At 38.0% G+C, this 25,862-nt stretch overlaps 1 long non-coding RNA gene across 1 annotated transcript in view; it reads left to right on the top strand.

Moving 5' to 3' along the window:
* Positions 1 to 374: 374 nt before the first annotated feature.
* The window catches only part of LOC144617069 (uncharacterized), a 61,773-nt gene continuing 36,285 nt past the window's right edge, over positions 375 to 25,862 (top strand). The window contains exon 1 of the long non-coding RNA XR_013557086.2: positions 375 to 771. This is a non-coding gene — a long non-coding RNA (uncharacterized LOC144617069). The remainder of the gene's footprint in view (positions 772 to 25,862) is intronic.

The following is a 25,862-nucleotide window of genomic DNA, read 5'->3' as shown; positions in this document are numbered from 1 at the left end:
CCCTAACAGGCTGCTGCGAACCCAGGCCTATCCACCCCTAGCACGTGCCAGCAGCCATGGCCCCAGGCAGTCCCTGAGGCCCCAGGCTCCCAGCCCACCGACTGGCAGCAACTCCTGTAGAAACAGGCTACTAGCGGCTCCTGGGACCCAAACTCCCCAGCTCACCACAGTGCCCCCGTGGCTCTCGCAGCAGGGGTGGCTCTAAGGAGCACGAGGTTCCTAGCGTGCTCCTGCTAACGCAAGCTCCAGTGGCAGTCTAGCGCCCAGCCACTCCTGGCCCTGGCCGGCTCCCGTAGCCCCAGCTCCCATGAGCCCCCGCGAACCCTGATCCCGGTCGCAGGCAGGCACCCGCCAACCCATGCTTCCCGCCTGGCGCACAGCTGGGCCCGCTACCCGGAACCCAGGCTTTTCACTCACCCCAGCTCCACGGAAGGTGCCAGGACCCGAGGCCCCCCAGGCCACTCAGTGGCAGGCCACCCCCTAGACCCAACCTCTGGGCTGGCACATTCACTCCCCCTACGTGTCTGCTTTCGCTAGCCTCTGACCAAAGCCGCACCTCCGCAGGGTGCTTTGGTAGCGGAAGAAGCTGGTGCTCAAGCCACTCGTCCTTTGTGTGTGCGATATACCCGAACAGTGGAATATTATTCAGCCTGATAACAGGAGGAAATTATCCCGTTTTGTGACAATACGTTGAGGAACCTGGAGGACATTGTGCCAAGTGAATAAGCCAATTACGGAAGGACAAATACTGCATGATTCCGCTTACATCAGGTATCTAAAATGATGAAACTCATAGAACCAGAAAATAGAATGGTGGTTGCCAGGGTGTGGGGTTGGTTAAATGAGGAATTGCTTTGTTCATTAGGCGTAAAATCACAGTTCGAGAGCACTGCTCTACAACATATTGCCTATACTTAATACTACATGCCCACTTCCAAAGTTGGTAAGAGGGTCGATCTAATGTTAGGTGCTCCCAACAGAAACAAAACAAAAACCAGAAGGGCACAAGGAACGCTTGGAGATGATGAATATGACTATTACTTTGTGGTGATGTTTTCTCAGGTGTATGCATGTTTTCAAATTCACCCTGTTGTATACATTGAATCAAAGTGCAGGGTTGTGGTTGTTTCAGTTTTGGTTGTTTGTTTGGTATATCAATTATAGCTCTGTGAAGATGTTTAAAATGAAGAAATAAAAATATTTAGAAATTTTATGGTAAAAAGTACTTTGGAAAAATAAAACAGAGAAGAGGCATGGGAAGTTCTAGATAGTGGGGAGAAGGACACTATTTTAAATAGGATAGTAAGGGACAGTTTCATTGAGAAGTTCATACCGAGTAAAGTTTTCTAGCTCACTTTTCTGGCTTTTGTAACATCTTGGTTTCCCCCCTTAAACGTGGTTTCACTCAAGTTTTCCATATTGTTCTTTCTTAGTTACACCTTGCAAGATCTTGTTCTTCTGTTTACCTTTAAAAGTTAATATTCCTCAGATTTTGCCTTTAGCTCTTTTTTCATTCTGCATGCTTTTCCTGGATGATCTCCTAAATTTTTATGATTTCAAATATAGACATATATTTCCTAAACAAGATGGTGTCCAGGATCTCCTGGCCCATTATCCACTGTGGCTTACAGACTCTTCAAACTAAAAATACATGAAAACAATTGCAACAATGTTCCTTCTAAGCCTTCTCCCTATTCTGTATTGCTTTTCTTATAATCACCAAAGGCCTGGAAGTCATTCTAAATTCTCCTCTGCTTCATTTCTAAAAATGAGACTGGAGGCAGGGAGAACAGCACAGGTAAGAGATGATAAGAACTACCATGGACCAGCAGTAGTAGGGATGAAGAGGAAGGGACAGAGTTGAAAAAATATTATCGAGGTAGAGTTAACAGGTTTGTGACAGAATGGCCTTGAGCAAGTTTGGGTTTGGGTAACTTGGTGGGTGGAGAATTGAGCATAGAAGAGGAAGAACAGATTGACACTAGAATATAAAATTGTTTTGAATGAATTATTCTTGAGATATCTGTCAGTGAAATAGCCAGGTTAAAAAGTCTTCTAGTTTGCGAAGTACCTGGGTGACTCAGTTGGTTAAGCATCTGACTTTAACTCAGGTCATGATCTCGAGGCTCATGGGTTGGGGCCCCAAGTTGGGCTCTGTGTTGTCAGCTTGGAGCCCGCTTCGAATCCTCTGTGTCTCTCTCTGCCCCTCCCCTGTGTGCTCGCTCTCGCTCTCTCTCTCTTTCTGAAAAATAAACATTTTTTAAAAACTATTTTTTTTTCTTTTTTTATTTTTTTTTTATTATTTTTTTTTTAATATATGAAATTTACTGTCAAATTGGTTTCCATACAACACCCAGTGCTCATCCCAAAAGGTGCCCTCCTCAATACCCATCACCCACCCTGCCCTCCCTCCCACCCCCCATCAACCTTTAAAAACTATTTTTAAAAAAGTCCTGTAGTTTGCTAGATGCCTGACTTTGGGTTAGCACATAAATAGCCTCTTGAGATAAGAATTCAAATGCAAGTAGTATATTTTGGAAGTGGTCCTGGAAAACACCAAAAGGTTAATGGGAAAGTGATGAAGGAAAAGTAAGGAAACCTATAAAATGTGCTTTGTTGAGCCAGTTATAACCACCAAAGTCAGGGGATTTAAAGTTTAGCACCACTGGTAAAACTTTAGAAGATGGTATAGAATATACCTTGGAGTTACCACAACCTACTGGTTAGACGCTGGGATTGTTAGCCACCAAATCTCCACCAGCACTGTTTGAGAGCCATTTCTGGAGCTGTTAACTCTCCCAGCTCTGCAGCACTGCTAGCTTACCCTAGGATGCACATTCTCTTGCAGACCTTCCCCCCACCAAAAAAAAGGTGTGGAGAGTAGTAGGTGTTTCTTACTACTAAGTAGCCTTCACCATATAGAGGATAAATACCAAGGTGATATGAGTGAGACAGTGATAGCATCTGCTATATAAAATATATGAACCTGGAGTACTGGGAGAGATTTAGCTAGAGAAATAGATTTGGAAATCTTTAGTACAGAGTTGGTCAAATTTATATCTCCAAAACAAGAAATTTACTGAACAGGTCAAATAACATCTCCAAATGTCAACTGAGGAGAGAGAAAGAAGATATGAGCTACTTACATCAGTGATCTGGAGGTCAAGGCAATATCCCTTAGAGGATGGAAAACTGAGTTTAGGGGACAGTATCTAAAGTGGACAACAGTGGGGGAGGGGAGGGCACTTGGGTGACTTAGTCAGTTTAAACATCTGACTTTGGCTCAGGTCATGATCTCACAGGTCGTGAGTTCAAGCCCCACATAAGGCTCAATGCTGTCAGCTCAGAGCCTGGAGCTTGCTTCCGATTCTGTGTCTCCCTCTTTCTCTGCCCCTCCCCTGCTCATGCGCTCGCTCTCTCTCTCTCTCTCTCTCTCTCTCTCTCAAAAATAAACAAACATTAAAAAATTAAAAAAAAATAAAGAGGATATTAGGTCTATAGAGATAGGCAACATTAAAAAAGGAAAGAGAAAAGGAATTGCTAACAACTCGAGGAAACGGGAAATTTCCATGGTGAGCTTCAGAGTGTCCAGGGAGAGTTATTTACCCTCCTAATAGGGATTGCATGCTGCTTGGGGGAGAGCACTGGATTCACCCCTTGGTGGAGCCCTGAGACACTGCATACTGCATAAATATGCAGTAGAGCTGGCATCATCAGAAATTCCAGTAGGAGCCCTCACAGCAGAAGAATTCCATCAAAAACCATGAAGTTGAGAGCAAGGCTAAACCAGTGATCTGATCCGAAAATATGAGAATTTATCCTCTAGTGACTGTAGTTAAGGGGAGAAATAATACTTCCTACGGATCACCCAGCAATTGGGGATGCTATAGGACATTGTAACTTCTGTTTACTGGATATCTCATGGTATGTGTTGATTTTTATTCTCTTTAGAATTGATTTCTTTCTACACCATGCAGTGTTCCCTAATAGGGTACACCCAATAGGGTGCATTTTTGGAGGGTTTTTTTTTTACCATTTCTGAGTAGGAGTTTGAGCCAAAATATTAAGACCTGAAAATATATTTGAGTCAGCCCCAAATATAACCCGATCCCAGATTCTGTAGCCATCTTTGATGAAAATGTCCCATTAGCAAACATTTTGATCTGCTTAGAACTGGACGTGGAAAGCCAACGGAGAATGTATTTAACCTGGGTTTTCGACGTGGAGGTCTCCAAGAAATCCCTGATACCATTTCACATATCCAGGTAGTTCACCAGGTTCAGACATCATCCCGACTCCAGAACAAGCCCCTGGTAATTTCAAATACTATGAGCCCCAGCGTGCAAATAGGGTGTATCAAAAAGCCAGCCACTACTATGGTAGTGAGAGTTACACAGTTGGAAGGAAATTGATCTTTATCCCATTTAAATTTTAAACATCTTAAGCTTCAGTCTTTGCAACTTTTACTCCTTCCATCCAGTTCTTTAAAAGAAAATGTCTAAGATTAGTGTCAATTGGAAAGTATTTGTATATCCTGGCTGTTAAGATGGAAAGTGTGAATTTACAGAAACTCTAATATGTAGAGAGATGGTGGTAAGTTTAGTAGAGTGATGGAGGGGCAGTAGATGAGAGTGGGGTGCCTATGGGACAGAGCCAAGAAAATGAGACTCACAGACTGAGAGTCAATTATGCTCAAATTTCACAGTCTCTCCACCTATGTGCCAAAGGCAACGTGTTAGATGCTGGGTGAAGTCTCAGCCAGGAAAAGAGAGCCTAGTAACGTGTTGCTGTGTTTAGTAATGAGGCTGGTGAGCATTTGGCCTTCATTTAGTTTTGCTGGCACATGCAGATAACGCTATACCAAACCTAAACATAGTTCTAAAGTTAAATAATCTCCTGTTGAATTTTTAATAATCACTTTTTAGGGAGGATATAGATAGAAAAAAGCAACTGAAAATATAGACTTCTTTTTTCCATACCCCATCCCCACTGTCCAAAATATGGTCCATTAACCTGGGAGAAGTGGGGATGAGGAAATTAAGTCACCCTCTTGATCTTAGACTGAAGTTTGGGGACAAAATTCATAAACAAGTACTTAGTGAACAGTACTTAAGTTTTCTTTTCTCTGTTGCCCTACCTTTTTCAGAAAAACTATTAGATCTTTTAAGAGTTGGGAAAAGAGAAGCAGTTAATTGGAGCTACTGGGAACTGCTTGAGGTCTAGGCCAACTGCCTCAAATTGACCTGTTTGTGACTGGAAAGTTAGTTTGGCTCCTCCATGGTTTTGGTGCTTTTATAGACTTTGTTTTGTTTTTCATTCCGATGATTTCATAAGCTCCAGAAAGTTAGTGCTGCTGGAAAAGACACGTGGCTATTTACTGCTTCCATTTTTCTAGAAGTGAGCTATTCCTCCTCCCCACCCTACCCCAGCCACAGGCATTAGTCTGCATCTCCATTGTCATCCCGCACAGCTCAGGAGCCACCTGCTAGCCAATTCTGTGAGCTCACCTCTTGGTTCTCACACTGAGGTCTTGCAGTAAGCTGTGCCAAGTCTAGAATAATCAGAGCTGCTTTGGGGAGCTACTTCACTGGGGTCACTGCTTTTCTAAAAATCAAAGTCTGCCGTGAAATATAGTGCGCAGTTAAGAAATAATATCCTACGGTCCCCAAACACATACCAGTGCCATTACACAACACTTATTTATGAAGCCCCTTTTGAACAATTATGGGATGGAGCCAGGGCAGGAGCTGTTGGAGAGAGCAAGCTGAGAACAAATGTTGGCAGTTTTATTTTAAAGTCACAAAACTATCGAAAGCAGCAACCGCTGTGTCAATCATTGAATATATCCCTCAAGCCAAATTGTTCTTTTTTCTCTGTTTTTATATTAAATAATGGTATGCTCATTCTCACTAGTATCTAGCTATAATATTAATAAGTCACAAGCTATCGAAAGCAGCAACCGCTGTGTCAATCATTGAATATATCCCTCAAGGCAAATTGTTCTTTTTTTCTCTGTTTTTATATTAAATAACGGTGTGCTCATTCTCACTACTATCTAGCTATAATATTATACAATAACAAGAATGATATTAATTCTCAGGAGTATTTTAGTATGTCTGAGCAGTGGGAACTAAGAAGATAACGAAAACCTTTAAAGTTTACCAATGGATTATTCCTTTTATATAAAATTACCAAAAAAGAATTTTCTAAAGGCTACCTATAAAGCAGTGCATATATGGATAATAGAGAGCCTTCCAGAAACCCATATTATAATTATAATTAAAGTAAACAGTGTATGACCTCAGGATCCAGACTATCATGTCTAAATTACAGCCTCATCAACTGTATTGTATCTTGTATCATGAAAAATGGAGGTGCTAACATCCAGGAGTTGGTCAGCAGGGAGGTTAGTGTAAAGGTAGTATAAAGTAAGAGTTTGTTCTGTGTATTTCCAGCTCTGTCCAGAAAAGAGAAATCCTGGACAAAGGACCCATATCCATTATTCTTGGTAGGTCTTATATAAGTGCATAGGCTAATGGCACCAGATATTAAGATCTTCCAAAGAACTCACTTTTTAAAAATTCCATGCTTACCTGATTCCACTCCTTTTGCCAGAAAGCAGGGGGAGATATGAAGTAGGCAGGAGGAGCGGGGGAAGAGGATTTGCTGTGGAGAGAATTATTGGAAATGCTGAATGAAAGCAAGACAAAGAAACAAGTCCAATACTCAGGATCAAGCAGAGGAGCAAGGTTCATAAGCCAGAGAAGAGAATCTAAACTAGTCTGTAGGGACATCTGGGTGGCTCAGCCGGTTAAGCATCTGACTTCGACTCAGGTCATAATCCCGAGGTTTGTGAGTTCGAGCCCTGCACTGGGTTCTCTGCTGTCAGCGCAGAGCCCTCTTCAGATCCTCTGTCTCCCTCTCTCTCTGCCCCTCCCCCAAGTGCTCTCTCTCAAAAATAAACATTTAAATAAATAAACTAGCCTTTAAAAAATAACAGAACAGCTATAAGTAGACACTAGGCCCAATTACAGAGCCAAAGATAGGGAGCCCTGGGCAATAATGACCTGTGGAAAAACGGGAGCCAATAAAAACAAAAAACAAAACAACCTGAGCAGGTGAGTAAGAGGAAGGACATGGAAAAAGATAACTTCTGAGGCATTTGATGCTGTCTGAACTGGTTTTGAAATACTCCCTCTAGCTGGATGTGAGGAAAATATGCAGGATCTGATCAGGAAGGGCCAAGAGTGCCTAAATTAAGAAGTTTTCATTTTATTTTAAAAGATATGAGGCACTTCTGAAGGATTTTAATTTTTGAAGTGGCACTATCAGTTGAGTAGAATGTCAACAAGCAGAAATGAAATAAAAGCTATATATCTGAATAAATGGTACATTTAAAGTTATTATCATTTAGTAATAAACCAAATGCAAAGGAAAAAAGCAATAGAAGAAATACATACTTACTCTAGTTACTTAGCTAGATTTTTAACTTACTCAGGATGTAATGTAATGAGAACTGACCCAGGTCACCTCTGTTCCATCTCAAAGCAAAAAGTTTGTTGGCAAAAGTGATACCAGAATTTTATTATTCATCACTTGTCTACTTCTTGCTCTTCTCTTTCAGTCACAGCCATCACAGGTTAGCGAGGCCAAATCCTTTCACTGGTTGTCCTCATATTCCAATAGCATATTGTGGTTTAGGGCCTGTCCTTTATAATCAAGGAAGAAAAACAATGAGGAAAAGTGATTCATCTAAATTGTTTCTTAAAATGTATAATTTGGAAGAGACTCTGACTTTATGGTGGGATTTGATGCCTAAATCCTGTCACTCCTGTCTACCTCCAAGCTGCTAGCTGAGAGACATCTGCAAGAACCAGATTACATTGTAATTGCCAGCTCTTATTGACTGTTCCATGAAGCAGGCATTGGAAAGAAAGGGTGGAACTGGTTTCTAGATTTTGGATTTTTCATGTGGTCCAATGAATGCCAGTATCTGAACAATCAGATCAGCTCTTCCTCTCCTGGAGGGAGGAGACAGTGGGGGGAGGTGGAGAAGAAGCAGAAGTCCTCACTCCTATACCTCCCCCTGCAGGCATGGGAAGTAGAGAGAACCCCTTCTCTGTAGAAATAGGAAGAGGAGGAAGACAGAGCCCTCCTTTCCCAATAGTGATCAGCATTAGCAAGTCACAGTTTTACCTTAGAGGAGAAATAATAACTGGCAAAACAATACTTGTCTAGGAGTATTGAGTTATGTCTAAGCAGGGAGTTGTAAAATATCTTAACTTTTATTAAAAAAGTTTTATAAAAAAAAACTTTTTATATAAAAAGTTTTATATAAAAACTTTTTTTATAAAAAAAAAAGTTAAAACAATTAACTTAAAAAAAAAAAACTAGCAGGAAAGATGGTATACACTTAACTAGATTTGTAAGTGGTGTGAAAAAATTCTAAGAGTCTCTTTTCCACTCACATGTTTTCACAAATCATCAGAAAATATACTTTATGCTGAAATATTTATTTTGGAAAATGAGAAACATGGGAAAAATAATTTACAACCATTTTATCTTTTTACAAGGTAGACATCTACTTTACAAAGTAGATGATCTTCTGTAAAAAAGGATAAAGGGCATATACATGTACACATAACTGTCCAAATAAGTCATGCTTCAAACTACTTTTTATCTAAAAAATTTTAGATAACTTAGTAATCCTGATTATAATTACTTCAGTTTTTCAGTTGACTTTATAAAAATGGTTGTATTGGTAAGTGACTTTCTCCTTAGGCAGATTATTCATGAGTTGCCACTGAACTATATCCCACCTCCTTGTAACTAATAGCACATATTTATAAAGCTGACTAGAAAGGAAAACACAGTCTATGGTATTAGGACATTTTCCTCTGCATGAGAAAAATTGTCCTACTAACGGAATCAAACCAGACTGAATGAAGATTAGACCTAGACTCATTAACACCATATTTTAACCTAGTAGAGTAAATAGTTTAATACATATTTAAGAATTGTACCTGTTTAAGAGGATTCATAACAGAACTTTGTCACTGTATTCGATATCTATGTGGTTATGGTACATGAAATAGCTCAAATGTTTTGGTCTCATCCTGTTTAGTTTACTCAAATTGATTTGGCCATAACTTAAACATGATTATATCTCTTGGTGATCTAATCCAGTCTCATTATTTTAAATATTTCCTGTATGCTGTCAACTCCCAAACATGCCTCTCCAACCTAGACCTCTCCCCCCGAACTCCAAACTCATACATGACAAGCACCTACTTAACATCTCTTCTTGAATGACTAATAGACACTCCAGACTCAATACACCTTCTCCCCAAACAACTTCTATCTTTAGCCATACCCAAATCTGTTGATAGAACATTATTTGCCTAGTGGCTGAGGCCAAAAAACAAGGGGTCATCTTCTCCTCTTCTTTTTCATTTACATCCTGCTTTCCACTAACCAAATCCTGTTGGTTCCACCTCCAAAATATGTCCAGGATCTGACCACTTCTCATCGTTGTAATTGCCATCACCTAGTTGAAACCACCATACTCGCTTGCATAAATTATTCCAGGAGCCTTTACTTGGTGTTCCTTCAGGCAACATTTCCCTCAAACTCTGCATTAGCTTCCCATTTAACTCAGAGCAAAAGCCAAATTTATCATTGAGTTTAATTGGGGGAAAGAAATTACTTTACTTTCTTCCACTAACTAAACTAAAACATTATCACCTTCGTATTTGGTACCTGACAAAGTTTTTAATTCCCTTCAGCACTATGTGCATTTTTACAAAGTCATGGTCATAATAAAGGAAAGTTGGTGGGCAAGAAGAAAGCCTTTTCCCTCATTCTAAGAGAATTCATGAAGCATTCTGTGTATGTAAGTATCATTGTACTTTACAGACAAAGAAGTATAATTTTTATTTGTATATCATTCTCACTGATGTGACAGCTCCTCCAGAGCAGAACCTATTTTCTTTGTCCTTTCTATCTCTAGTATATGGCACCTAATCTAACAGCAATGACACTCAGTAAAAGCTTAAGAAGTAATAGAAAAATTAATAAATGGTTAATTGGAGGCAGAGTGACAGGGAGAAGAGATCATAACATTTGAAGTTTCAGTGAGTTTCTGTTCTACTAACAATATAAACTTGGCCATGATATATAAAAAAATATATATGTGTGTGTGTGTGTGTGTGTGTGTGTGTAGATATAAATATAGATATAGATAGATATAAATAGAGATATAGATATATCATGCCAGCTCCTTGCTCAAGACGAAGTACTTTGATTTGGATTTGACATCAAAAATAAAGACAACAAAAACAAAAATAAACAAGTGGGACCACATCAAACTAAAACTAAAACATTTCTGCAGAGCAAAGGAAACCATCAGCAAAATGAAAAGGCAACCTACCAAATGGGAGAAAACATACATATCTGATAATATATATCCAAAACGTGTATCCAAAATATATAAGGAATCCATACAACTGAACAGCAAAAAGAATAAATAACCCAATTAAAAATTGGCAAAGTACCTGAAAAGACATTTTTCCGAAGAGGACAACAGATGGTCAACAAGCACATGGAAAGGTACTCAATATCACTAATCATCAAGGGAATGCAAATCAAAACCACAGTGAGAGATCAATGCACACCTATTAGGATGTCTGTTATCAGAAAGACAAGAGATAAAAAATACTGGCAAGAATGTGGAGAAAAGGGAATGAACCCTTGTGCACTGTTGGTAGGAATGTAAATTGGTACAGCCGCTATGGAAAATAGCATGAAGGTTCCTCAAGAAATTAAAACTAGAACTAACATATGATCCAGCAATCCCAGTTTTGGGCCTATAGCCAAAGGACACAAAATCATTTTCTTGAAGAGATATTTGGATTTCCATGTTCACTGCAGCATCATTCACATTAGCCATCGTGTGGAAACAACCTAAGGTATCCATCGATGGATGAACAGATACATACGTATATAATAGAATACTATTCGGCCTTCAGAAGAAGAAGGAAATCCTGTCATTGGTAACAACATAGATGAACCTGGAGAGCTTTGTGCTAAGCTAAATTAAGCCAGAGAGACAAAGACAAATACTGCATGGTATTATTTATATGTGGAATCTAAAATAGTTAAACTCATAGAAACTAAGTAGAAAACTGGTTGCAAGGGCTGGGGGTCAGGAGAAATAAGGAGAGGACAATTAAAGGGCACAAACTTTCAGTTAAATTATCCACTGCTTTTCAAAAGTTCACATTTCACCAATTCGCTTTTAAAAGAGCCCTACAACCTTTTGGAATGAGCACTGGGTGTTGTATGGAAACCAATTTGACAGTAAATTTCATATATTAAAAAATAAAAAAAAATAAAATAAAAAAAAAATAAAATAAAATACACATAAAAAAAAAATAAAAATAAAAAAATAAAAGAGCCCTACATTACTATCTGTTCTTTGCTAACTGGAAGAAATTTGAAGGGGATTTTTGCTTTTACCAAAAAAAGGCAAAAAGTGAAATAGCATTCATTTGTTTTGGTCAAAAACATGGTTGAAAAAATCCTTGTTGAAAGAAAAATAACCCAATATTCTGGTGGCTGATTGGAGAATGGATAGAGTTAATCCTTGTATGTTTTCTTACCCTTTCATATGGATGTAAAAGAAAATATACAGTGGATGATTCGGAGGATTCTGGATATGTATACAACACAATCCAGTTGAATTATCAGATACAGTAGAGAGAATTCTTGGGATGGGAAAATCAGAGATTACTGAATTTGGTTAAAATACTTTTTCGGACCAGAGTCTTATGGGAAATGAGTATAGATGAAATGAAAATTAGTTGATGGAGAACTTTAAAGACAACAGAGCAGTAGCGGTCCCTAAAGGGCTGTGTTACTGTCAAAGCTTCTAGTATGAAAAATGTAAGTAGCATGGTCACCAGCAGTTAAGAGTAAATACCCATTTGGGAATTGACAGAACATCCTTATGGCTCTGGTTTACATGAGACCTTTATGGTGTACCTAAACCTTTAAAGAAAAGCTGAATTGATGAATGGAGGATCAACATGGTTCTAGAAAACTGAACCTGGCAGCACCACACACAGTCTGTGGTCCTAAATCCTAGACCTAGATACTGCTATATGTGGACTATCAAATTGATTTACAGAATAAACAATTTTTAAGATATAACCCTCAAGAACTATTAATGTCCTGTAAGCTATTGAACTTGTTTTCTAAAGTTCTGATTAGCAAAGCTCTAGAGGAAAATAGTCTTCTAGAAACTTCTGACTGGAGATCTTACAGCCTTCACAATCAAGATGCAGTGAGAGTAGAGGTAGGGGAGGAAGCGCAGGATTATTTTTTAATCACAAGAATGATGAACTTGAAATTACAAGCAACAAATCAGCAGTTGAGTGATATGTATCAAAGACTTGTTAGAGCAAAACGTTGAGTAATTTCCCAGGAGGAGCATGAAGCTAAACTCAGAGCACAGAATTTTGCCAAGGGAGACTACAATTAGAACTGAAATTACAAATAGAAAAAAATAGAAAGAAAAATGGACAAAAAGACCAACAGCACAAACTTGAGATGGTGCACAAATTACAAATTAAAAAAAAATAGTATTAAGAACTCAGAAATAGAAAAGGTGGGAAAAAACATAGAGCTAAGAATAAATCACAAAACCAAGCAAAAAAATATTATTTTTGTGTAAATACATCAACACTTTTGAACTTATTTTACTACAGAATGGTTAAAACAGGAGTTAGCTAGTTCCTACACTGATATGAATATCATTTATATGATATAGATATATCATACTGGCTATTTGACCACTATGGTTACTTGTAGATAACTCATATATATAAATAAATACAGCATATGTCAGATGTGATCATGGATTCTGAGAACACAATTGGTTTCATAGTTCTTAAATAATTAGCTATAAATGAAGGCCAGTTAGAATAAGTAGGAAAGTATTGAGGTAAAGTATATATGTATGTGCATGAAGAGATGAAATGATACATGTACAAAAATACTTAGTCATATAAAACACTTTACCATGATAAGAGTAATGACCTACAGTAAGGGACAGAGCTAGCCTAGGATGACTTCACCTAGAAGAAAACAGGGGAACAAATACTCTGACTTGATTCTCTTTCCAATCTCAGATCTAGGGTTCCCCACTGGCTGATAGCAATAAAACCAGTGAGCAAGGGAGCACATGGATGTAAATTCTAGGCTCCTGGGGCACAGAGTTAAGTAGAAAAGGGTGGAGAGGGGATCCAGAGGTACAAGCAGAAGTAGCACACTGACTTTAATGGAAATGTTTCAAATGTTTATTTTTTAAGTAAAGTATTTGCTGAAGTTTGGAGTAGATTACTTTTATCAGGTTAGGAATGTTCCCTCCCATCCCCAATTATCATCACAAAGTTGAATTTTTAATCCTTTTTCCTACCTCTGTTGAGATAATTGTATGGTTTCCCCCTTTAATCTGTTATTGTATTGATCTAAATTGGTATGTTTTCTGATGTGAACCATCTTTGCATTTCATAGATTTAATACTACTTGGTATCAATGTATTTTCTGTCAAGACTTTTTATCTACTGAAACAAGTTATATAGATAAAAATTGTGAATTTCCTAAAGGTTTGGTGAAATGTGTTTATAAAATCCTCTGAATTTAATGCTTTATTTCAGGAAGGGGGGCTTAAATTAAAATTGATTCAGTTTTTCTTTAATGATTGCTCTATAATTAAGGTTTTGTAGTTCTTCATGAATCAATTTTGTTAAATCATATTTTCTATAAATTGGTTTAATCCACATTTTACAAATTATGAACATATAGTGCTTATAGCATTATATATTTTTAAAATTATTAACATTATCTACTTTATGTGTGATCATGTTATCCTACTCATTCTTTTTTTTCTTTTTCTTTTTCTTTTTTTTCTTTTTTTTCTTTTCTTAACCATGAGAATCATCTATGAATTTTTTTTGGTAAACAATTCCACTGGAAAAGTTGTCAGAATAATAAAAGAAGTTCTCTATATCCTTCTCCCAGGGATCACACTCATGTTTTCCCAACTGTTTCAGTAGCTCCTTTTAGCAAACAAGTCAATCCAGGAACACATGTTGTTCCATTTGTCATGTTTTTATAGTATTGTTCAATCTGGAACATTCTTGATTTTTTTCTTGAAGGTCTGTTATGACTTTTATAACCTTTGCATTTAAAATTTTTTTTTTATTTTTTCAATTTTTAATTTAAATTCTAGTTAGTTAGCATATAGTGTAATATTAGTTTTAGGAGCAGTATTTAGTGATTCATCACTTACATAAAATACCCAGTGCTCATCACAAGTGCCCCTCTTAATACCCACCACCCATTTAGCCTATCCCCACCCCCACCCCCCTCCCCTCCATTAACCCTCAGTGTGTTCTCTGTATTTAAGAGTCTCTTTTATGGTGTGTCTCCCTCTTTTGTTTTCCTTCTCCTATGTTTCTGTTTTGTTTCTTAAATTCCACATATGAGTGAAATCGTGGTATTTATCTTTCTCTGACTGACTTATTTTGCTTAGCATAATACACTGTAGCCCTACTCATTCTTTTTTTTTTTTTTTTTTTTTGATGGTTATTTATTTATTTTAAGAGAGTGTGAGCAGGAAATGAATAGAGAGAGAGGGAGAGAAAGAGAGAGAGAGTCCCAAACAGGCTCCGTGCTGTCAGCTCAGAGCCCAACTCGGCTCCATCTCATGAACTGTGAGATCGTGACCTGAGCCAAAATCAAGAGTTGACTGCTTAACAAACTGAGCCACCCAGGCGCCCCTAGCCCTACTCATTCTTAATATTATGTTTGTCTTTTGAGGCTTGTCTCTTCTGTTTGTTTCAAGTATCAGCTTTTATTTTTCTGAATCACCTCTACTGTTTATTTGTTGGCTCTTGCATTACTATTTTCTTTTATCCTTATCATTTTCTCCTTTCCACTGCTTTAAATTTGTAATTCTTTTGGTTACTTCATGAGTTAAGCAGTTTATTAGTTTTCAGTGTTTTTTGTTTTGTTTTGTTTTCTAATATGTCCTTTTAAGGCTATACATTCTGCCTGCCAATACTATTTTAAGTATGTCCCGCGAGCTCTGGTAAGTAATGCTCTGTCATTTAGCTTCCAAATATTTTTAATTCACTATGACTTTTTATTCTTAATGTATTAAATATATAGAATTGTGGTTCTCTTAAGTTTTCCATGTGATTTTTTAACACACCAATTTGGGGGGGTATCTTTTCTTTGGTTTCTAATTTTATTACATACTGGTCAAAGAACATGTGAAATTTCAAGACATGTCCTTTCTGGATTGGTGTGTTTTATAAATAATCAATGTAATTTTGAAAGAAATATGTAATTTCTATTCCTTGGGTTATGAGATTATATCCAGCTTGTAAATTGTGTTATGTAAAGTTGATCAATCAGAAAGGCATATGACAATTTCCCTCTATTAATTTTATGATTTTGGTAATTTAATCAGTTCTTACCTATGTGTGTCAATGCTTTTTTAGATGCACATATGCTCATAATTGTAGTTGGGGGATATTTCATTTTATCATTATGTAATGTTGTAATGTCCCCCTTTATCCATATGAGTACGTGTTGTCTCAAGTTCCTTTTTTCTGATTTTAATAAACCAGTATTGAGCAGCTTTATAGTGGTGGAGAATTAATATGGAATGATTTTTATCTTTTCCATTTTCTGTCTTTTAGTAACATATTGGGCAGAACCCACAGCTTTTCAGTCACTTTCAGCCATTAAAAATTCAGTCCAGTCTAGTCCAAAACTCCAGTCTCCTATATAATTCAAGGCTATCTCATCCTTATCCCCTAGTTGCATACTACCTTTCCATTTCAGATCCCATAGCACAGCCTAGGAGTTCCTCCAATTAATGAATTTCTCATCCAAATTAGTGTTGAAATTTATTTTAAAGTAAAAATTGAAACAAATAAAAATTACTATATCTTTGCACAGAAATGAATAACAAAATGAGAAAGAAAAGAAGAAAACATTAAAATTACTGTTCTGACTCTCAAACAACTTTACCTTAAAATATCTAGAGCTAGGAATCCTGGAAGGAGAAGAAAGAGAGGGGGAGAAAAAAGAAATATTTGAAGAAATAATGGCTAAGACCAAAAATGCTCAACAAAATATTAGCAAACTGGATTAAGCAATACATTAAAAGTAACATTCACCATGATCAAGGGAGATTTATTCTGGGGATGCAAAGATGGTGTAATATTTTCAAATCAATCATGATATGCTATATCAACAAAGTGAAGGATAAAAATTATATGATAATAGATGCAGAAAAACCATTTGACAGAATTCAACACCAATTCACAATAAAAACACTCTCAATGAAGTGGCTTTATTTTTTTTTTCATGTTTATTTGTTGAGAGAGAGAGAGAAAGACCAGGGGAGAGGCAGAGAGAGAGAATCCCAACAGGCTCCATGCTGTCAGCACAGAGCCTGACACAAGGATCGATCCCATGAACCATGAGATCATGACCTGAACTGAAGTCAAGAGTCAGATGCTTAACCAACTGAGCCCCAACAAAGGGCACCCCAACAAAGTGGGTTTAGAGGGAACATGCCTCAATACAATAAAGGCCATATATGAAAAACCAACAGCTAACATCTTAATGGTGAAAAACTGAGAGCTTTTATTCTAAAACGAGAAATAAGACAAGGATGGCCATTCTTGACAATTTTATTCAACATAATACTGGAAATTCTAGCCAAAACAGTCAAGAAAAAGAAATTATAGGCATCTGTATTGGTAAAGAAGAAGTTAAACTGTCACTGTTCACAGATGACGTATACTACGTGTAGAAAACCCTAGAGTCCACCAAAACACTACTAGAAGTAATAAATAATTTCAATAAAGTTACATCACACAAAATGAATATCCAGAAGTTGGTGGCATTTCTATACACCAAAAACAAAGTAGCAGAAAGAGAAATTAAGAAAACAACTCCATTTACAATTTCACCAAAAAGAGTAAAATACTTAGGAATAAAATTAACCAAAGAGGTGAAAGACCTGTACTCTGAAAACTGTAGAACTTTGATGAAAGAAATTGAAGATGATGCAAACAAATGTAAATATAGTCCATGCTTCTGAATTGGAACAACTAATATTGTTCAAATGTCCATATTACCCAAAACAATCTACAGATTCAATGCAATCTCTATCAAAATACCAGCAGCATTTTTCACAAAACTAGAACAAATAATACCAAAATTTGCATGGAACCACAAAAGATGCTGAATAGCCAATGAAATCTTGAGAAGGAAAAACAAAGCTGTATGTATCACAATTCCAGATCTCAAGATATACTACAAACGTGTAGTAAGCAAAACGGTATGGTACTGGCACAGAAATAGACACATAGATCAGTGGAGCAAAATACAGAGTCCAGAAATAAATGCATGATTCTGTGGTCAATTAATCTATGACAAAAGAGACAAGAATATACAATGGGGAAAAGACAGTCTCTTCAATAAATAGTGCTGGGGGGCGCCTGGGTGGCGCAGTCGGTTAAGCGTCCGACTTCAGCCAGGTCACGATCTCACGGTCCGTGAGTTCGAGCCCCGCGTCAGGCTCTGAGCCCCGCGTCAGGCTCTGAGCCCCGCGTCAGGCTCTGAGCCCCGCGTCAGGCGCTGGGCTGATGGCTCGGAGCCTGGAGCCTGTTTCCGATTCTGTGTCTCCCTCTCTCTCTCTGCCCCTCCCCCGTTCATGCTCTGTCTCTCTCTGTCCCAAAAATAAATAAAAAACGTTGGAAAAAAAAAAAATTAAAAAAAAAAAAATAAATAGTGCTGGGAAAACTGGACAGCTACACGTAAAAGAGTGAAACTGTACTACTTTCTCACACCATACAGAAAAATTAACTCAAAATGGATTAAAGTCTCAAATTTGAGACCTGAAAGCATAGAAATCCTAGAAGAGGACACAGGCAGTAATCTCTCTGACATCAACCATAGCCACATTTTTCTAGATACACCTCCTAATGCAAGGAAAACAAAAGCAAAAATAAACTATTGGGACTACATCAAAATAAATTTTTGCACAATGAAGGAAACCATCAATGAAACAAAAAGGCAACCTACTAAATGGGAGAAGATATTTGCAAATGATATATCTGTTAAGGGGTTAATAACTAAAATGTAGAAAGAACTTACACAACTCAACATCAAACAATCAATTTGATTTTCTAATGGGCAGAGGACTTGAATAAATATTTTTCCAGAGAAGACATACAGGTGGCCAGCAGAACATTAGAGGATGTTCAATGTCAGTAATCATCAGGGAAATAGAAAATCAAAATGAGATATATCATCACCTTACTCCTTTCAGAATAGCTACAATCAAAAAAGGACAGAAGTAACAAGTACTGGCAAAGATATGGAACAAAAAGGAGCATCTGTACACTGCTGGTGAGAATGTAAGTTGGTACAGCCACTATGAAAAATAATATAGATCTTTCTCATAAAATTAAAAACATAAATACCATATGATCCAATAATACCACTACTGGGTATTTACCCAGAGAAAACAAAAACACTAATTTGAAAAAATATGTGCACCCCTACGTTTATTATAACATTATTTTTTTTTTAATTTAATGTTTTATTTTTAAGACAGAGCATGAGGGGCAGAGAGAGAGAGAGAGGGAGACACAGAATCCGAAGTAGGCTCCAGGCTCTGAGCTGTCAGCACAGAGCCCAACGCGGGGCTCGAACTCACGAACTGTGAGATCATGACCTGAGCTGAAGTTGGACACTCAACCAACTGAGCCACCCAGGAGCCCCTATTATAACATTATTTATAATAGCCATGATATGGGAGCAACCATCAATAGATGAATGGATAAAGAAGTGATAGACACGCACACGCACATACACACACACAGTGGAAAAATATTCAGCCATAAAAAAAGGATGAGAGCATACCATTTGAGACAACATGAATGGATCTAGACAATATTAAGCTAAGTGAAATAAGTCCTGTAAGAAAGACAAATACCATTATGATTTCCCTCATACCTGGAATCTAAAAAACAATGAATAATCAAAAAGGAGAATCAAATGTGTAAATACACAGAACAAAGCAATGGTTGCCGGGGGGTGGGGGGGGGAGTGAGTGAAAGGGAGCAGGAGATACAGGCTTCCAATTATGGAATGAGTAAGTCATAGAAATAAAAGGCACAGAATAAGGAATACAGTCAATAATACAGCATTGGTGACCGATGGAAGCTGTACTTGTGGGGAGCATAGCATAATGTATAAACTCATTGAATAGCTATGTTGTACACCCACAACTAATATGGTTTATCAAATACACTCAAATAAATTTTATTTCAAAAGAAAAAAAAAAAGAATGGCTGTGTTGCCTGGGTGGTTCAGTTGGTTAAGTGTCCGACTTCGGCTCAGGTCATGATCTCATGGTTTGTGAGTTCAAGCCCTGAGTCGGGCTCTGTGCTGACAGCTCAGAGCCTGGAACCTGCTTCGGATTCCGTGTCTCTCCTCTGCCCCTCACACTCTCTCTCTCTCAAAAATAAATAAACATTAAAAAACTTTTAATAAAAAATTTAAAAATGGCCAAATTTCTAAAATTTTGTAATACACACCAAATCACAGATACAGAAGATTTAGAGGACACCAAGCAGGATAAATACCAAAAAAAAAAAAAAAAAAAAAAAAAAATCTATAGGCATGTCATATTCAAATGGCAGAAAATCAGACAAACATCTTGAAAGAAGCAAGAGAAAGAAAGCTACTTATAAAGGAATAAGAATTATATTGGACACAGCTTTAGGAAATAATGCAAACAAGAAAAGAGCAGGGTGAAATATGTAAAGTGTTGAAAAGAAAAAAAACTGCCCAGAAGTTTTTTAGGTTTCCAGCAAAATTCTTCAACAGTGAGGGAGAAATACTTTCTCAGACAAACAAAAACTGAGGGACTCTCTTGCCAACAGAGCTGCATTGGCAAGAAATGTTCAAAGAAATTCTTTAGATAGAATGAATTATATAACATTCTGGAAAAGACAAAACTCTGGAGACAATAAATGATCAGTTTTGTGGGTGTTTTGGTTTGGTTTGGGTTTTTTGCCAGAGTTTCAGGTGAAAGGAGTATGTGGAACACAGACGACTTTTAGAGCAGTGCAACTATTCTATATGTTATTATCATGAGGGATACATGACTCTATTTTTGCCAAAATGCATAGAACTACACAACATAGAATATACCCTCATGTGAACTATAGACTTTAGTCAAAAATAAAGTATCAATATTGTTTCATTAGTTGTAGCACACTATTTGTAGCACACTAATGCAAGATGTTAATAATAGAGGGAAACTGTGCAGGGACAAAAAAAGGATATACAGGAATTCTCTGTACCTCTGAACAATTTTTTTGTAAACTGAAAGCTCCCCTTAAAAAAATGAAATCTAGGGCCACCTGGGTGGCTCAGTTGGTTAAGTGTCTGATCAGCTCAGGTCATGATCTCAACAGTTTGTGCTGCATGTCAGGCCCATGTCAGGCTCTGTGCTGACAGCTCGGAGCCTGGATCCTGCTTCGGATTCTGTGTCTCCCTCTCTCTCTACCCCTCGCCTGCTCATGCTCTGTCTCTCTCGGTCTCTCAAAAATAAATAAATGTTGAAAAAAATTGTTTTTAATGAAATCTAGTAATTTAAAATTTTTTACAGTTTTGGGGCGCCTGAGTGGTTCCATCAGTTAAGCATCCGACTTCGGCTCAGGTCATGATCTCACGGTCTGAGTTCGAGCCCCACATCAGGCTCTGCGCTGACAGCTCAGAGCCTGGAGCTTGCTTTGGATTCTGTGTCTCCTTCTCTTTCTGTCCCTCCCCCACTCATGCTCTGTCTCTCTCCCTCTCTCAAAAATAAATAAACATTAAAAAATTTTTTTTTAATTTTTACAGCTTTAAAAATAGCTATGTATATACTGCTTGTGTGTGTGTGTGTGTGTGTGTGTGTGTGTGTGTGTGGAGAGAGAGAGAGAGAGGGAAAGAGAGAGAAAGGGAGGGAGCGGGGAGAATATTAAAGAGATTCTTAGGGCATGGCAGGGATAAGAGTAAAGTATTAATTATCTGAATAATGTTTTTAATGTCCCACTTCAGCTTCTGCCAGAAGCCAAGAAATTGTTACGAAGAATAGTTTTTAAGACCTTAGTTATTTTTCTTACTACATCTTAGCTTCATCACCTGGGTGAAGTCAGCATGCGTTGGGAACTTTTCTGTGGGTCACTGGGTTCCCACACAGATGATGCAATGGAAAAACAACACATAAGCAAGGGAAATGATTTGACTTTGTTATTGCAAAGAGAATATTTGGTTGGCCATATAATATGCTGGAAATCAGACCTTGCACCCCAGGATCTCACAGCTGTCCTTCTGCCATCTAATTTTTCTCTGTCAGAATGTTAGAGCCACTGTAGAATACCTTGAAGACTTTTGTTGTTGTTTTTCACAACATTCGTGTACAAATCCCTGAATTAGGAGTCCCATGCTGTGCTGATGTGATTCAGAAAAGCAAACGCAGAACAAATGATTAAACCAAAGGTCTCAGACTCGACAAAACCATTAAGTGGTTTTACTGTTTTTTTTCCTCACCTTTCTTCATCCTTCCACTCCCTCATGATATTTATATTGTGGCCTTTGTCTTCAGAGCAATAGGGAGATGATAAAATATTTTAATCGGAGTGGGCGATAGAGATCATACTTATACGTCAATAAATCATTCTGGTAAAAAAAGATCAGGAGGCAAAAACCGGACATTCCCTATTAGCAGGCAGTTCTAGTCTCCTAGAGGAGAGAAGGCTCTTCCTTTACAAGGATATCTGCATTTTAACAGTTAATCCCTTCACTTAAAAGAAGGGAGTAAAACTTCAGATGTTCTTAAATTATGAAGGAAGAAATTTTGAGTAGTCCCAGAGCCCCTGAAATTATTCTAATTATCTTTCGGTACTAATGTACTTTTTGAAATTAAAGAAAAAAATAATGCAGTCAAGCTGAATATTTCTTGCTCACTTACCCAATGGCATTTGGACTGCAAGGCAACATCTCATACTCTGATTACTGAAAAAATTTAGACCCACTGGAGTCATTTGAAGGTTTGATTTCAGTCTCAGTAAAGTGACATGATTTTGCTATTCTCAACTGATCTTTATTGGCAAATAGATGATTAAGCCTGCTGGTATTACACAAAATGCATGGGTTAGTCGGTGAGGGCAATAAGGCTTGGTTACTCATGTACTAAAGTATATATTTAAACAGCAGCTGAGCCCCTAGAACCATTCTTGGCATTGTGGGGGATATAAAAATTCGTAAGACACATTACGTACCCTTGAAGGAACATATAGAAGAGGTAAGACATGTACACAAATAAACCAAAGAAGAATATACATGTTATTTAAAATTACCTAGGAATATTCAGAAAAGGAAGAAATCTAAGAAACTTTTAAGAGGTTGTATTTGAATAATGTCTTAGCAGCTTAGGTAGATGGAAGCAGAGGACATTCCAGTTGGGGGCTTGGCATGAACAAAGGCAATATTCACATAACGGTGAGATGTCCAATTAGGGTGGAGCGTAGAGAACCAAAAAAAAAGTTTAAGTTCTGAGACTGAAATGGAATGTGGAGCCAGATTGCAAACAGCCATGAGTAGCAGGCTGAGGATCCCAAGCTCATACTTTCTTAGTCATAGAGAGACTAATTAAGGTTTTACAATGGGGAATAGAGAGCAGTGGTATATGGAATTGTAGGAATTTTTCTATTTAAGACAGTGTTTCTCAAAAATGCCCAGGGTTGTACCTCATCTCTGGAGATCCTGAATTAATTGGTCTGGTCATCTGTGTTTTAAATTTTTTTTTAATGTTCTTATTTTTGAAAGAGAAAGAGAGACAGAGTGCAAGTAGGGAGGGGCAGAGAGAGAGAGGGAGACACAGAATCTGAAGCAGGCTCCAAGCTCAGAGCTGTCAGCACAGAGCCCTACGCGGGACTCGAACTCACGAACCACGAGATCATGACCTGAACCCGAAGTCGGATGCCCAACCGACTGAGCCACCCAGGCACCCCTGGTCATCTGTTTTTTAGAAGCTCCCAGGGTATTATGTTCAGTCAGTGCTGAAAAACAAAAAACAAAAAAATGCTACTTTAGGATGTATCTGCTCCACTCACAATAACCTCTCCTCCTACTATATAATTTGCAAGGCCTAGTGCAAAATGAAAATGCAGAGGTGGTCCTTCGTTCAAAAATTATTAAGAATTTCAAGATGGCAACATTAAACCAAGGGTGGGGCCCTTCCGAGCCTAAGACCCTGCATGGCTGCAAGAGTCACACAACCATGAAGCTGGCCCCGCCTCCCTCCTTGTTTTTCTGTGAACTGGCATTACCCAAACCTAGGTGAGAGCTATCCACAGCCATGTTGAAGTTTCTTCACTCCATTCCCCCAGCCATAGCTGATTAGTGCAGCCCAAGCTGTGTAATGTAATCTACTCAACAACACAATGCAATAACTGAGACTGAGGGAGTGTACGTAAATTGCCCAAGATCATACATTTAGACCATAGCAGATCTGAGGTACAAATCTAGACAGCTGGACTCAGAAACAGAGCTTTGCCGCCCAATGTGCTTCATGTCAGATAATGGTGTGATCTTAAATACGGTATATGACAAAGCTAAGACTCAGTTCCTTCCAGCCAATATAATAAGTAACAATGTATTCGTAAATTTTTTTTACATGTGCCACCTATAAAATACTTTCTTGAATGATTACTTAAATAACAGTTTGGTTGGTATTTAACAACCCCTTTTCTTTCTTTCTTTTTTTTTTAATTTGATGTTTATTTTTTTTTCATGTTTATTTTTGAGAGAGAAAGAGAGACCCAGTGTGAGCGGGGGAGGGGCAGAGAGAGAGAGGGAGACACAGAATCCGAAGCAGGCTCCAGGCCCCAAGCTGTCAGCACAGAGCCCAACACAGGGCTCAAATTCACTAACTGCATGATAGTGACCTGAGCTGAAGTCAGACACTCAACTAACTGAGCCACCCAGGCACCCCAACAACCCTTTTTCAAGATTTTTTTTTTTTAAGAAAAAAAAACTGGCTTCAGGATAGTAAACATAATACTTTGTCTCAAACTGCAGTCCTTTCCTTCCATTTCCACTGCCTTCTTTTTAATCTAGGACTTTATTACTCGTTCTGAGACTATTCCAATAGCCTACATCTAAGCTTTCACTGTTCCGCATTGCCCCAAATCACTTTGCTTAAAGCACTGCAGTAAATACCACCCACCCTGCTTAAAATCCCACATACTGGTTGCCACTAGCAGGACCCATTGATTCACCCCATCAATAACTTAAATGAAACTCTAGCTTTCCCATCAGTTCAATTCCTAACTGAGGCAGGAAATGTACCAGTGCCTCCCACCCCCACTTCTCAATCTAGCGAGCCTAAATATTTAGTCATTCCCTGTTGCCCAAAGGACTGTCACAACAGCAGCATCTTCACAGAACTTGTGTTCCCAGTGGTGACTCCCGGGCATGTGTGTCACAAGAGTATTTTGCCTCATCCTGTGCCCTCCCCTACCACACATTCCTACCCCCTTTGCTCAGGGAGTATAATATGGCCCTGCCTTGGTTGTTTTTAATTCCATCTGTTTTTCTAACTCAACAAGCCCCGTTAGACTTGGAATCCTTTCCTCTGTTAAATGCAAACAAAATACTATACTTGAGGGGATACTGAGACAAAAATGATATGGTCCCTGCCTTCAAGAAGGCATGAGGATTGACTAATAAGTTAGATTATAAATCAATAACTATAAGGCACAATAAAATGAACACCATAGTAAATGGGTAAACAAACTTCTTGGGAATTCAAAGAGGGAAAGCTCTAAATTTTGGCTTCAAGGACTGGAAAAAACTAAACAAAGGAGTGGTATTTGATCTGGCTCTTGGAGAATAAGCAAGAGTTTGACGGACAGAGAAGAGAATTCCAGAGTAAGCAAAGGCATAGACAAAGTCACCGAGTATAATGTGTTTAGAAAATAACAGTCTAATGTGACTGAATTTAAGGGTCACATTAAATTAACTGACGTTACAAAGCATACTGGTTTCATGTTACAAAGCTGAATAACTATCAGTGCAAATAATACTGCGATTACAAATTAAAGGTCAGGGGTGCCTGAGTGATTCAGTCAGTTAAGTGTCCAACTTTGTCTCGTGGTCTGTGAGTTCAAGCCCCACGTCGGGTTCTGTGCTGACAGCTCAGAGCCTGGAGCCTGCTTCAGATTCTGTGTCTCCCTCTCTCTGCCCCTCCCCACTCATGCTCTGTCTCTCTCTCAAAAATAAATAAACATAAAAAAATAAAAAATAGATTTTAAAAAAGGTCAAAATCAATACTAATCTGATTTATCAAACAAAAGAACTTCAGCATCATGATCCATGCCAATTTACATGTGAAATACATTTGTGTTTAAAATCTTATGTTTTAATCTAGATCACTAGAGTGAATTTAGTATACTAATTAGACACCTTTTGGAATTATACATTTCTAGTGAAATGGCATCAATGTTGTAATTCTCTATTTGAATTCTCTGTTAGAATTCTCTATTCTCCCACTTGACTGGGAATCCCTTAAAGGCAGGGACCTTGCATAAGTCATCATGTATTCCTTCCTATTACCTGACACATGGTAAGTATGCCTTAAGTATTTATGAAGGGAAAGAATGAATTGCAACTTAAGTGCCTTACCACCAGAAATTTTGAATTTCCACAATCAGTAA

This window comes from Panthera onca, chromosome C1 (genome assembly GCF_046562875.1).
Source record: "Panthera onca isolate mPanOnc1 chromosome C1, mPanOnc1 haplotype 2, whole genome shotgun sequence".
Classification (NCBI taxonomy): domain Eukaryota; kingdom Metazoa; phylum Chordata; class Mammalia; order Carnivora; family Felidae; genus Panthera; species Panthera onca.
This window is presented reverse-complemented; position numbering and strand designations above follow the sequence as displayed.